Raw genomic sequence first — 11,372 nt, 5'->3', positions numbered from 1 at the left:
TGAAACAAAGGATGTGAGCAGAATTCCTTGCCTTGTGTCAAGATCGTTAAAAAATGAAACAAGAGCAAAGTTGCAGGTCGAGTCTTTCACTTGATCTCGTAAAGGAACCTTCATTCCATCCACCTAATTACCGCGAGGACTCTAGTGAATGTAACGAAGCTTAGGGGGCATGCACCCTTGTCTATTTTTCAGACAAACCCAGCTGTAGAGATAAGTTTCCCTGTAAGTTATGTGATCGGTCTGAGTGACCTTTCACCTTTGTCTATTTGGTGGACAAAGTGCAAGAAGTGTTTTGTCTAAGTATTGACAGAAAATCATCCTGCTTAACCACAGTAAGTTTCCATATGGTTACTGAAGACTTTTTTTATGTTGGGGGCATGCAAACCTTTTTATACAAGCAAAAATGACCAATTTCATTTTTTAGCTTTTTAGTGTTTTTAGCTTTTTGGCTTTATAGTTTGGTCGTTCCTATCTTACATAAAAAGGAAAATGAGCAATGTTTCTGCAAGGTTCAAGCTCATTAAAAAATAAACTTGCCTATGAGAAATGTTTCCTCAAGGTTCAAGATCGTTAAAAAATAAACCCGCCTATGAGCAATGTTTCCGCAAGGTTCAAGCTTGTTAAAAAATAAACCCGCCTAAGAGTAATGCTCCCGCAAGGTTCAAACTTGTTAAAAAATCAACTTGCACTGAGCACATGTTGGCACAAAGTTCAAGCTCATTAAAAAATAAACCCGCCTTTGGTAAATAACCTTTGTGATCACTTTCTTATCAGCCCTTTTTGAACCTTGGTTGTGTTTCTTCCATCACCTCCATTTCATTCGGCCGACCATATGCTTCCACTTGATTGTTTACCCTTTCGAGGAACATCTGCAACGAGTGATTCTGATTGCCACCTTTTTCACACTGCCATGTTTTGAGAAATTCCAAACTTACCTAGAACCAGTTGCTACCTAGAAATACCACTCATTCCTCAAAAATGAGTCTCTTTTAAACTCCTTTTAGACTCGTTAAATATAAAAATATTATCAAGCTATTGGCCTTTCCAGATCGTTAAAATAAATGGAACGCCATCCCTCTCATATATTTTAATCTTTTTGGACTTGATGGATTATTAAACAAAAAGATCGATCGCTTGTCTTTGTCAGCTCGTTAAAGCTATCGAAAAGTCATCCCTTTCATATTATTTTATACTTTTCCGGAGTTAAGGGATTATGCGATGAAAAAGGACTATTGGAGTCTCCTTTTCATCCCTTTTCAAAATCTCTAAACATGAAAAGGACCGAGTTATTTTTGTCGTTAAACTCGTTAAAACAATAGCGATAAACTTGTCCACCCAGACAAGAACGAGTCTCACTGATGCTAGGCTCGCTAAACACAAAGCGATAGGTTTGCTTGAAGGGAAAATTGTAGACCAAGAATATGTTATCCTCCTCAAGCTTGTCAAAAATAAAGAGGTACTAGTCAGTAATGACTAGGGAAAAATGGGAAGAAAACTTGAAGAAATCTATTTGTAGCAGGTCACTCTTGAACATGAAACTTTCACTCCATCACCGTGATTGAGTTGGGTTGGGTTTTTTCGTTCACCGTCACCATTGGTCCGCCATACCATCCATGGGGTTAACGCTACCAGTCCATGTTAGTGTTGCCAATATGTTCAAGAGAAGTCATTCAGAGAATTCACCATCCAGCAAACGCCTCATCCATTGCATTACATGCACTCTTCACTTTTCATGGCCACCACTCCTGAACCTTATATCATCAGATCGTTTTCACCTCCACAAAAATCATTTTCTTTGTTTCACGTCGTAGATATGGGATACATCAAGGAACTCCTACAACTAGTCACTTCTTGTCGAGATCAGCTCATTATCCAAGAAGTTGACTTAGAAACAACCCTTTCAGTACTTTGAAGCTTGCATGCCTCAATGGAAAGTTTCTCACTTCCGGTGATAGGTTTACATCAATGACCTTTGACCGAAAGACTTTGCATGGTGTTCGACATCAGCTCATATATTCACACCACGTGAATTGTATTGTAGTACCTTGAGGGTCATCATCATTATTGGTGACTCCTCTCGCATCTGTTAACAGCTTACATCATTGGCTAGTAATCAAGTGATGTCTTTCCATGTTAAACTTTTGAACATCTTTTCACATGGATCAACTTCTACACCTGGTGAAGACTGGACGAGTTTTGAAGGCCCTGGATCTAGTTTCATCCATCCGGGCTGCGATATATTTAGGAAAATAAAGACATCAATTCTACATAGAAGCTACACAGATAGTCATCTAAGTTAGGGAAGATGACTCTTCATGCGAAGAATCACCAGTCTGCAACAACAGATGATTGTCTGTCTTATGTAAATGAAAATGAATTTATAAAGCTGAGCATGGGAATGCCCGCCTCAACTAGATCATGAAAATATATGATGATGATGTATTGTATTGTATCTTATACAGGTCACCTTCCAATACAAAGGTATGCTTTAGGGGGTAGTTGTTATCGACATATTTGGGCACTGCAACCCCAAACTCATATGTCCATAAACTAAGGGCTCCTTAAGTCCCTAAAAGTGTTGTTTCATACCCTAAAGGATCATGGTTAGCTGATTACATCATTTCCCAGAAGTTCCACCTAAAAAACCACTTAGAACTGACCAAAACTGAACCATACAGACTGCTACATGGGCAAGGTTAGATGCATACTGACTGCCAAACTGGCTAGGTGTGATGCATACTAAAATGGCTTTCTGTGGGGAACGATGAGCGAGAATAGACAAATGACAGAGACATTTTGCAAGGTGGATGATCATGGAATCTTCCAAAAACTTGTCCTATGACACTTGCCTCTCTGAATTCGCCCAGGGATGAGTAAGAGATCATTGAAATATCCAAGTGGAACCAAGAACTATCAGTGGAATGATACTAATCAAAAACCCAGAGCTGACTCACACCCTTGCAAGACATCTATAAATGGATCCCTCATCTGAGAGATCTAGGAGGTTGGAATTTTGTATTTTGTAAGGAAGTGCTATTGGTTTGTTGGTGAGAAGAGACATTACCTTGTTGGGTGATTTTCTTGTTCATGAGGTGAAGAGGGCTTCTACAACTGGGAGGATGATGTTGGATCAGACAACTGGGTTGTAATCCTCTCTTACATTACTATTAATAAAGTTCTTTGAGTTTTACTCCATATAATCGCGTGTTTATGAATCTTATTGTTTATGAATGCAATTGTACGGTCAATGTGTTTCTGATTCCACATTGTTTATGATGTCTTAGATGGAGATGCTTTGATGGTTTTCTGTTACTTTGACTCTACAGGTACTCTTTGAAGCGGGACAAGTAGAAGAGCAGTGGCAAATTCTATCAAGGGAGAGAGAAATCAAGCAAGGATCCAAGTGAGAGATCTAGGTTGATCCTATTTTCTTCCCTCTAATCTATCACACTTAAAGGAATTCTTAAAAGGCTTTGATTGTTTGTTGCTAAGATGGCTACCCGTCTTAGTGGGACTAGTAGTTCGAATCAACACTAGTTTTCCCTGAAACACATTTCACATAGGATACCAACCTTTTTTATGAAATTCTTTATCAATAAAGAATCTAGTGCTCACTACCTTGATATGGGGCCCAACATTACCGTGTCATGCCAAATCTATCTTTAAACTAAATCAGGATACTCAATCAACAAAACATTTGATGCCTAAACTAACATCATCTAAGACCCACTGCCATGTCATATCTCTACCACTTTTCATACATCATATCTCTAGTTGGTCATCCAAAAAAGCTAGGAATGAGTGCCATGTGTTTTTTCTTAAGGTTGCCACATAATCAATCATATTAGCTATCATCCACATCACTTATGTGTTAACTGGGTACAACCTGTACATTCTCTATCCAGAGCAAGAATATGAACTTTAGGTAGTTTGGAGAAGTGTTTCTTTGTGTATGACTAGATAAATGAATCCGAAATCCAATTCTTGTGAGTACCTAGATATGAATGTGGACCTAAATGACCCAGATTCTTGGATACTAGGATAACCATTTATAAATTTGGATTCTTTCTTTCTATTAAACAACGAACAAGTGGAAGGAGTCCATAATCTATGTGAAATTATGAATTCACTTGCTGCATGATCTACCTACTAAAGTTGCAAAAAATTTAACAAATTTGAGGTTTGCACCAAATTTCCTCCTTTACATTTTTTTTGTTACTTGGTCCCCACCTGCTCGATCTCGAGCCAACGTCCTCTTGAAATCAATGAAAAAACTCATCCCACTCCATAGGTTTCACATAAATGATAACACATTATCCAATAGTTTGTGGACTCTTCCCAACAAATGTCACATTGCCTATAAAGGAAGTATATTATACACTGGGATCAACAAGAATCATATCATGGAAAATGCCAACAAATAAAATTTATATTACTTTGTCTTAAAGGTACATAAAAATGTAGAATTTCCCAGTGATAAGATCAATCAAATCGCATACTTAAAATAATATATTCTATTTTTTCCTAGACCAATCAACCCTTTACAATGAAAGCGGGTTATTATATATATTTGTTTACATAATGGATATGACAAATAGGGAGATTCCATGAATCCATTTTCTGGTGCATGGGATTCATCCAAACATATCAAGATTGATTAGAATAGACAATCTAGATGGATTCTTTTACAACTTTAGGATCAAACTCAACCATACAAACTGAAAATCATTTGTTTGCATGTTGATACTGGGGAATTGTTGTGTTGGCTTGATACTCTCTTTGGGAACTCCATTTCGGGGCTTATTGACCATTTTTTGATTATGAATATAAAATATTCTTGAAGGTGTTAGAAACAGAACCCATTTCATAGATTTCCCTGTTGAGACATGCAACCATATTAATTATGGAGAAGGATTATGGGATGTTGTGTGGGTTACAAGACCTAAAATAACATCGTCATTAGTGGAAATTAATCTCAATTAATCCCCTTTAACCAATTAATACAATGGAATCAATAATAAATAGAAATAATTTATCTCGAAGCCCCTTCAAGTTACTATTTTCCATTAACGGTGAGAAATGAAAGATAATGATCAAATAAGAGTGAGGTTTATAGGGTGAAAAAGGGCTGACTAGAAGTAATAATAATGTCAATTCATAGCCCTAAGAAAAATATCAATTAAAAGTATTCAGAGTCCCATTAAATGTAATTAGAATGCTATGAAAAATAGAGTGATACTAGATTTGTATTTTTCCTTGAATTGAAGTTACAATAGTGGGATGATGCACCTCTACAAACATATGCATGCCACTCCATTAAAAAATGGTGGCCTTTATATATTCAAATAAAAACATATCGATATATATGATGTATGAAACCCACTTGTGAAATTTAGCATATTGAATATTGGACTCGTCTTGGACAATAGATGATACATTTTTTGAGCAAGGATGACCTCACTTGTTAAGGTGTTTAAACTAAAATGGTTCACATTTAAATGTGAGGACATTCAAATCAATTTTTAAGCTACCACTCCATTTAATTTCTTTTTTTTTCCCTTTTGAGCTAAGGGAACTCTTCTTCCTCTTCAAAGATAACTCAAAACCACCCAACCCAAGGGTGAAATCATAATTCATAGTATGAATATTATTGGCATCATCCAAAAAATATTAAACCATACCAAATTAACTATCTAGTCTTGCTCAAACTAGCAACAAGACTGTTTGAAGAGGGTTTGAGTATCCAAGCAAATATTCCTTGGGAAAGTGAAGCCATTCAACATCTACATCAACATTTTGACTAACCATAACAAATTTTATCACATATGCATAAATGTGAAATATAACAACAATACTTATTATTCTCATAAAATCTCAAAGTCAAAATATTACAAGTATAACTAACGAATAATTCCAAAAAATGAGCTTGAATTGCAAGCATAAATTAAATTTGGAATCCTAATCCAATAATGGTTTTGGATCCAATGAGGGGAAATACAACTAATACCCCTTTATAGCATTCTTGCAAATGTTTCCATGAATACCCTGGGAAAACACAAAATAAAAATTTATGGATGTTAGGTGACCTGATACTTCTTATGATATTTACCTTGACTCATCACCCAATATGTGTGAAATATGATCTCATGAGGGCTATAATCACTTTCTATATTTTTTTCTTTCTTTTTCTACTAATGATTTAAACTACTCTTTCTTTTCATTATTCGAATATCCTCCCATTTCAAAAAATTCGTTGAACCCATAATAGGGGTCAACATTTTTTAGGAGGATGTGGAACATCTAATCCATCATATCAACACATTTTCTTCTTCTATTAGATGGAAAGCTTGCCTTCAACTAAATTTGGTATGAATCCACAACGTTATTTGTATCCTAATGGGCATGAGGAAAATATCACTAGCCTTATACCCACATCCCAAAATGTAAAAACTACGTTATTCAAGATATAACAATGTAAACTATCAAATGAGAACTATACCAAGTACCCATTTTTTGAGGTAGCAAAAAATCATCCAATTTTGAAAAGTGTTGATTCAGAATACACCTTTTTTAAGCATATTTTTGACACTTTAAATTTTCTTATGTATTAAGTATGAAAATTATTTTTAAAATGTTAGTGATTTTCATGTTGAGTTTAAAAAGTGTTGATGCAACATCAACCCTTTTCTTAGAAGACTTATTTTTGACACTTTAAATTTTATAATGTATTAAGTGTGGATAATTATTTTTTAAATTTAACAATTTTTGAAGTAGCCGTCTTCTTCTTCTTCCCTGAGATGTTTATTTTTAAGTGTTTTTTTTTCCATTTTTTTTTTGTAGTGAGATCTTCATTTTTTTGCATAGTATATTTTAAAGTTACGATTTTCTATCTTTTTATCTATCATTAATTAATATTTCAATGTCCATCAAATAATTGTCACTAAAAAAACAATAATTTTTAACATTTGACATCAAATACACATTTTGAATATAGATATAACAAAAAAATACATATTTTGAGAGCCTTTTGCTAAAAATGACATGTCAAATAAACAATTATTCTGGGAAAAGTTTAACAAAAAAAAAAAAAAAATAACATCTTTTATGAATTTATGTCAAAATAATAATAATCATAGTTTTTTTCAAAAAATAATGATTCCCTTAAAAATTAAAGTTAAAATCACATAATACAAATATTAAACATATAACAACAATAAATGAATACTTATTATTCTCATAAAATCTCAAAGTCAAAATATTACAATTATAACTAATGAATAATTCCAAAAAATGAGCTTGAATTGCAAGCATAAATTAAATTTAATCAAGAATATCATACAATCCATGCGCATTATCTTCTAGAGTTTCATTATTTTCCTCTTCCATAATATTTTACGCTTCAGTTTGGTTATTTTTCTCTTCAGACGGATCTTTTGATGTCTGCAAATATTACAAAGTATCCCTTTCCAATGGTTCCGTGTAATGGTGGTTGAGGTTCCTATGCCTTTTTTCCACGTGACTCCCTTTTCTCAAACCAACTTCTTGCATTGCATTTGGAAGAAATTGAATAACATTAATTCTTGGTTGAATAAAATTGCATTGTAGGGAGTATTTTTCAATGACAATGCAATTTCTTCCTTTTTGTAGGCAACATTCTATTGTTGTACCTAATCATCAAGTACAAAAGAAATAATTAAGTAAATTAGTATAAACAGATAATCTATTTTTTATTGAAATTCAATATTACATAATAAAACTTACATGAGCTTAAGAATACATCCAAAACCCAATCTCCTTCATTTGAACATAAATCTATAGGATAATTAATAAATGATTGTGGTTTTTGATAAATGTTAACTATATCTCCTTTTGCTTCTTTATCTTCATATGTTAGCTTTCTTATAACAACATCATGAACCAATACTTGGCTGTGACTCTTTTCATCTACCTAATTCAAAAGCATAGACTTATATCTATCATCTTTTGTTGAACATTCAATATGAATGAACTCACAATCAATTATAATTGATTGATCTCCACAACCAATAAGAATTGACTTTTGCCTATAATATGAAATAGTAAAAGTTCAATTAACTTGTACATGAATATTTTTTTAACATTTTAATCAAACATACAATTTTCATGTCTTACCAAGTAAGTTGCATCCTTGAGTTTGCTTTTCCTTTGAAGCTTGGTAATAACCTTGCAAATTGTGTGTCTGAATGAAATGTCATAAATCTCCAAAATGGTGATGTTGTGACTTCTAGAAATCCTGTAACCACTTTACTAAAATCTTGATAAGTATAAGGCTCACTATTTTATGCAATGTTTGAGATATTGAAACCATGAGGAATATCTACAATAACTAGGGAATAATTCCTTTTAGATATGAGTTTTGCAATGCCTTCATAATCTTGTATTATTTGATATGGGATACTATTGAACCCATTTTAAATGAAATGATTAAGACTAGGATAAAGTTCAACATTCCTAAGATGCTTCTTCTCAAGCTTTCCAACTTAATTTTTTCAATAAATCTTTTGAAACTATCTGGTACTCCATTTGCATCCTTCTTCGATATCTTCAATGAAATAAACAAATATATGTATAAGTTATAAAATAAAAATAGTATACATATGGACAAAAATGAATGTATAAATCAATGGGATTTTTAAATGCAAGATAAAAACCATTTAGTGTTGATGTAGAACTTGAATCTGGGTAGTTGCGTACAAAATCATCCCAATTATCTTCATTCAAAATTTAACCATATGTTCTTGTATTTTCATATAAACCTTGTCACTAAATAAATAAAGTAAAAAATGTTAATATAATGATATGTATAACAAATACTATGAACAACAATATGTTATATTTAAAAAAAATTATCATTGAAAAATATGTAAAAATAATTCAACAAACTTACTTTTGAAATTCCTTGCACATTTTGTCTAATGATAATTCACCTGACTTAACACAAGATAATATTGACTTGACAATTTTTTAATCCTTCACTCCTTGCATTGTTATCCAAGGTGTGATAGTCATGTCATTTGGACGGTGCTTGATTTCAGGACATGATTTACTGTTGTTATATATCAATGGTTTAGACTTTTTAACCTTCTGGATTTTTATTGCAATGTTCTCCCACATGTCGAAAATATCATTAATCAATTCCCATATCTCTCTAGTTCTAAATGCCAACTCGAAAATGTTATCCATACCTCTGAATATCTCCGAATTTGCTTTGCCATCTTTTGAATTGATTTTTTCTTCAATTTGATAACCTATTTCCATACAACATTCATTCCGAAAGGCTGGACTAACCTTTGTCTTATCCCCATCACATTTTTCTTCAAATTCAGTATGAATAAATCTAACCCTTTGGATGCAAGTCATAGACATCCTATACTCATTATCTGTAAAATGGCTCCCTCCAATTACATAATATTTGTATTTAAAACATTTTGAATTCTCAAATACCTCTTTGTTTGGAACTTGAATTGGATCAACAAGAACCACATAATAGACCACATGTGCATATGGATTGCACGGAGCAATGTTTTCAAGTTATGAACATGCAGGTGTTGTGGCTTTCTAATTTGATATCTAAATTGTCCTTCATTTGGCTTATAAAATAGGCTGGCATTAAGTTGAAATGTACATCTACCCTCAATTAAGTTTGTCTTTATCAACTGATTTCTAATGGAATTCTGTTTTGTTTTCATAATGCCATCCTATAAATCAACACCTAGTGTTATGATTTCTCTACTTCCTTTTGAGCTTTCACTTTGATCTTCACTGTTACCCATGATTTTCTCAGAATGACCAACTTTTGTTTTCTTCCTCCTATCAGCTATCATATTTTCTTCTACATAAGCAATCTCTTTATCATCAACTGGAAGAGAGATATTCTTGGGCATATTTGTTTTTGGTCTTTTATGGCATTTCTCCTTTCCAATATCAGTTCTAATCCCATTCTCAGTAATGGAAACATACTCTTCAGCTTCAAATTTCCCATCTTCAAAAGTAACATGTATAGATTTATTAGATTGATCCACTATATGTATTCTTTGCTAATCCCCTATATGTAGTCTTGTATCATCATGAAATAACTTTTTTTCTTGTTTCTCCTATCTTCTTCTGACTCTGTGTGGAAACCGCCAACCACGTTCATAATATCTCGCTCTATAAAATAAACTCCCCGCAACATAAGTCAAACACCCTCAACAAAATCCTATCAAATCTAATATGTCAATAATGAGTAAGTTATTAAAAATATAATGATACAGTTACAATAACTCAAAACACATAAATATAAATAAGAAAACTTACGTTGTTTTGTGCGATGTTGCTTATGATTTGTTTACATATCCTTGTAGGATATTCATCTGTGTCATACATTGACAATGCAAAACAATATCTAATCTTCTCGTGTGACTTGCGAGGTTTTGTAAGCACATAAAAAACTATTGTATTTGGCCCAAGGCATATGTATAGTACTTTTCTCGGCACCAAATAACTTCCACCATCGTAAATCATACCAACATATAGATATATCTGCATATCTTCTTTCATTTCTATATCTTTCACATACCATGCAAATTTTGTACAATTCATTTTACGTGATTTCATCCAATATGAAATCATATTCCTTTCCTTTGAGGAGCCGCTTTCTAGATTTTTACCATGTGGCTTAGGTCAGTTTCATTCAACAATGTTTTTTTAGGATCCACCTACAACTTTAGATGATGTAATTGATGGCTTTGGTTTAAAAAGATCCACAAATACCTTCCTTGATGTCATTTTCCTACAAAAAGGATATATATATATATATATATATATATATATATATATATATATATATATATATAGAGAGAGAGAGAGAGAGAGAGAGAGAGAGAGAGAGAGATTTGAAAAAATACCATATCTTAAGTAAACAAAAAAACACCAGAAACAAATAGAACAATTAAGAAAAAATTGTTAAAAAATAATTAGAATTTAATTTTAAAATTTTAAACTTAAAAAAAAAACAAAAACTATTATAATTTAACTTTAAATTTCAAATTGAAAATTTGAAAAAAAAAAAAATTATAACAAAAGAATTAGCCCATACTCAAGCCTGCGACCCACGAGGCCTACAGGGTCAAGTCTGATTCCAGAAATTAGACTTGGCCTACCCACCCAAGGCATGCAGCTCGCTCCCATCCTACCTATGCCAAGACTACAACGTAGGGGCTCTAGGCCATGTGCTTGGGTAGGGGCGTATCACCTGGTCTGGCCAAGGGGCCCCTGGGCCACGTGCCTGGGAAAGGGTGCATCACCTGCCCATGCCCAGGGCTACGACGCAAGGGCCCCTAGGTCATGTGCCT

Source organism: Pinus tabuliformis, chromosome 8 (genome assembly GCF_031772625.1).
Source record: "Pinus tabuliformis cultivar Carrire ecotype Pingquan chromosome 8, CPIR1, whole genome shotgun sequence".
Taxonomy (NCBI): domain Eukaryota; kingdom Viridiplantae; phylum Streptophyta; class Pinopsida; order Pinales; family Pinaceae; genus Pinus; species Pinus tabuliformis.
This window is presented reverse-complemented; position numbering follows the sequence as displayed.